Source organism: Nannospalax galili, unplaced genomic scaffold (assembly GCF_000622305.1).
Source record: "Nannospalax galili isolate Female #2095 unplaced genomic scaffold, S.galili_v1.0 scaffold611, whole genome shotgun sequence".
Taxonomy (NCBI): Eukaryota; Metazoa; Chordata; class Mammalia; order Rodentia; family Spalacidae; genus Nannospalax; species Nannospalax galili.
Window position 1 is genome coordinate 2,144,362 of NW_008330486.1, and position 4,596 is coordinate 2,148,957.

A 4,596-nucleotide genomic window follows, 5' to 3' on the forward strand; every position below is an offset into this window, starting at 1 on the left:
AGAGAGCCTGATGGGGCCCCAACCACGCCATGCCCTTGATGCCATAAGGGATTCCATTGGAAAAAAGACTGTAGGTATCGGTTTGACATTGAAGGGAAACCTTTAAACTAAATGAGGGGTATCCTCCAGCCCCGTCATCCCAAGGAGGCATGAGGCGCAGCCCCCCATTGGGTCAAGCCCAGTGCCCTGCCCCAACATCCAGCTTTAACCCCCATCTACGGGCCAACTGGACAGTCCCCATAGTCACAGGCGTGAGGCCCAAGATGGACATACTCATAGATGGAAAGAGGTTTTGATGCTTGATTGACACCGGGGCTGATAAAGCCATCCTCCAGAAGGAGGGAGTCCTGTGGCATTGGACTTTGGTTCCAGGGCCCCAGATCCTGGGCGTGGGAGGCAACACCCCATCAGAGGAAGTTAAAGAGTGGCTCTGCTGGCAGGACACTGATGGGGCCAAGGGAGAAGTGCAGCCTCTGGTGGCCACAGGGCTATCAAGCAACCTTATAGGACAGGACATCTTGGGGGATGCCCAGGCCTTCATCATCACTGATAATAAGGCCTTTTTAGATGACATAATGGATGAGGAGGAAGCGGAGAGGGAGTTTACCCCTCCCACTAGAGGGTTGCCTAATCTCCAAAATTATTGAGGAGAGCCCCCCAAGGTCCCTAGGATTCACCCCCAATTCTAGAGGCCACTGTTCCTCTGGTTCCCCCCATCCAATGGACCGTGGAACCACCAATCTGGGTGGAGCAGTGGCCATTACCTTCAAATAAGTTACAAGCCTTAAAAGAGATTGTTCAGGAGCAGTTACAAATGGGTCATATCTGGCCTTCTACAAGCCCTTGGATCACTCCTGTGTTTGTTATCCAAAAGTCCTCAAAAAAATGGAGAGTGCTCCAGGACCTTTGGAAAGTTAATGAGAGAATGGTCCCAGTGGGTAAACCCCTCAGGGAACAACCCTGGATCCCCACCATCCCCTCTGACCTGGTCTTAATGACCATAGACATTAAGGATTGCTTCTTCTCCATTTGGTTACATCCCGAGAACTGTGAAAAATTCACCTTTTTGGTCCCTACACTCAATTATAGCACCCCTGATGAGAGGTATGAATGGACGGTGCTGCCGCAGGGCATGGCCAACAGCCCAGCATACTGCCAAAATTATCTGGGATCACTCCTAAAACCTGTGGAGAAACCTGATGGGGTCTTACTATATGTGAATATGGATGATATAATTCTGGGGGCCCCACCACTTAACAGCTGGAGAGCACGTATAAGACCACCCAAAAATGCTTAAAAAGAGGAGGCCTCCATATCTCCTCAGATAAAATACAAATTCTCCCACACTTTAAGATATTAGGAACCAAGCTCTCTTTGGAAGGAGTGCCTCCATTAAAACCCCAGTTAGATATTCCCCAGGTGCTGACCCTGACCAGTTTACAAAAATTATTTGGAGAGATTAATTGGCTCCAATCCTGGCTCCCCATCTCCACTGGGGTCTTATAACCATTATTCCAATTGTTAGTAGGAAAACAACCCTCTGGCACAATCCACTTTAGTCCCCAGCACTGTGAGATACTAAGCCAGGTTCAAAAAGCAATAGATCAACCCAGTTGGCTAGATATAACCCCTCCAAAGATTTAGAATTCTGGGTACTGCCTGGAGGAACCCTAATGATATTGGCTGTCATCCAAGAAGGAAAGCCTCTCCAATGGGTGCACACCCCCTTGGGAGGTGTGCTGCAGGTCTATACACTCACGGATCAGCTGGCAGACCTCCTGCAAAAGGGACGTGAAGTAACTGTGAGAAATTATGGCCAAGACCCCCACAAAATCATTGTCCCCTGTCAGCTTAAAGATTTTAATTGGCTATGCAAAAATAATGGCCAGCTGGCCCTGACCCTAGAAGGGTTTTGGGGAGTATTAGATTGCCATGATGGGCCTCATAAATGGGTCAGCTCCTTCTGTTCTTTCCCCTGGAAGGACCCCTAGCTCTTCCTCCAAAAGCCCCTGCCAGACACCTGTACAGTGTTTAAAGAGAAGCATGATGGGGTCTTACTATATGTGTATATGGATGATATAATTCTGGGGGCCTCTACCACTCAACAGCTGGAAGGTGTATATAAGACCACCCAAAAATGCTTAAAAAGAGGAGGCCTCCATATCTCCTCAGATAAAATACAAATTCTCCCACCCTTTAAGATATTAGGGACCGAGTTCTCTTTGGAAGGAGTGTCTCTGTTAAAACCCCAGTTAGATATTCCCCCCGGTGCTGATCCTGACCAGTTTACAAAAATTATTGGGAGAGATTAATTGGCTCCGATCTTGGCTACCCGTCTCCCCTGGGGTCTTACAACCGTTGTTCCAATTGTTAGTAGGAAAACAACCCTCTGGCACAATCCACTTTAGTCCCCAGCACTGTGAGATACTAAGCCAGGTTCAAAAAGCAATAGATCAACCCAGTTGGCTAGATATAACCCCTCCAAAGATTTAGAATTCTGGGTACTGCCCGGAGGAACCCTAGTGATGTTGGCTGTCATCCAAGAAGGAAGGCCTCTCCAATGGGTGCACGCCTCCTTGGGAGGTGTGCCACAGGTCTATACACCCACAGATCAGCTGGCAGACTTCCTGCAAAAGGGATGCGAAATAACTGTGAGACATTATGGCCAAGACCCCCACAAAATCACTGTCCCCTATCAGCTCAAAGATTTTAATTGGCTATGCAAAAATAATGGTCGGCTGACCCTGAGCCTAGAAGGGTTTTGGGGAGTATTAGATTGCCATTATGGGCCTCATAAATGGGTCAGCTCCTTCTGTTCTCTCCCCTGGAAGGACCCCCCAGCTCTTCCTCCAAAAGCCCCAGCCAGACGCCTGTATGGTGTTTACTGACGGGGCCGGTATGGGGCCACTGTCGTGATCTAGTCCAAGAAAAATGCTGAGCTGCAGAGATTTTCATATCAGTGCAGCTGATCAGCCCAGTTTAAAGAACTCGTGGCCATTGTCCTGGCCTTAAGTAAAGTAGAGGAACCCATGAACTTATTCACTGATAGCTTGTATGTGACTAACCTCCTCCCAGGGCTTTTGGGTTTGTATATCCAATTAGATAAAAATCCCATTACTCCTTTAATGATACAGGCTCGTACCCTCCTCCAACAACAAGAACATCCGCTTTTTATCCAACACCTTAGAGAACACCAACATCTGCCTGGGTTTCTATCACTAGGCAACACCAAAGTGGATAAGTTGGCCTCTACCCAGCTCATGTCAGTCAATATATCCCCAGCCCAAGATTTACATGTGCTCACCCATGTCAATTGGCGAGGACTCCACAAAGTATTTCCTCATATACCTATTGCTGATCTAAAGAAAACTGTTCGAACTTGCAAATCTTGCCAACCCCTCCTCCAGGTACCCCCGTTACAGCCCCTGGGAGTAAACACCAGGGGCCTCAAACCCAACACACTTTGGCAGACTGATGTCATACATTTCCCTCCCTTTGGTAAACTTAAATACATATTTGTCTCTGTTGATACATATTCACGTGCACGTTGGGTTGCAGCCCACACGGGGGAAAGGGCCCAACATGCTCAAAGTCACTTCCTCCAATGCTTTGCCACTCTGGCTTACCCCACAGGGTTAAAATGGATAATGGGCCATGCTTTGCGAGCCAGAGCTTACATGAATTTTTCAAACCATGGAATGTCCAACATAATACAGGAATCCCTTACAATCCCCAAGGCCAAGCAATTGTAGAATGCAATCACCAATGTATAAAATTGCAATTACAAAAACAAAAAGGGGGAGGCAGCCCCCATCAGCAACTACTCATGGCCCTGTTTGCTATCAATATTCTCAATTTTCAAAAAAATAAATCAGAATCAAACTTCCAAAAACATTGGGGCAAGCAAGAACAACACCCCAAGGTGCAGGTACACTGGAAGGACCCCATTACAGGGCAATGGAGAGGCCCAGACCCATTGCTAACCATGGGTCGAGACTTCGGCTATGTCTACCCTACAAAAGATTCAAACCCCATATGGGTGCCTGCTAGGAATTTTAAATTTTATAATCAAAGGGAAGATGACCCCGACCAATTGGAACCAATAGAAAATGATGACTAAATGATAAGTTCAATAGGCCACTAATCGGCATAATGGTCCATGAACAGAGAGGTCCATGAGACAAAATTCCTCTTTTATTTACACGGCTATGATGAATAGGCCTTGGTGGAGATTGTTGGCAGTTTTTACAGCCATGGGAATTATAGCTGGAGCTCTGTTCATCATCATCATGGTCATCCGGGATTTGTATAGGATAGCATACACCAACAGCACCAATTAAGGGTTTTAATTCCTCTCATAGATCTAAAATGCCAAGAGAATGGAGGCTAGTAATGGTGTTGATATGGACACTCATGACCCAAGGGACAGTATATGAACCAAAACAACTGACATGGATGGTCATGTCAGGGCATGGGGACACTGTGTTCCAAATAACCAAAGAGGTGGCTCTATGGACATGGTGGCCCAACCACTACATAGACATCTGTGACCTTGCAGCAGGGACATGGGATATCCCTGAATACACCCCTGGGGAC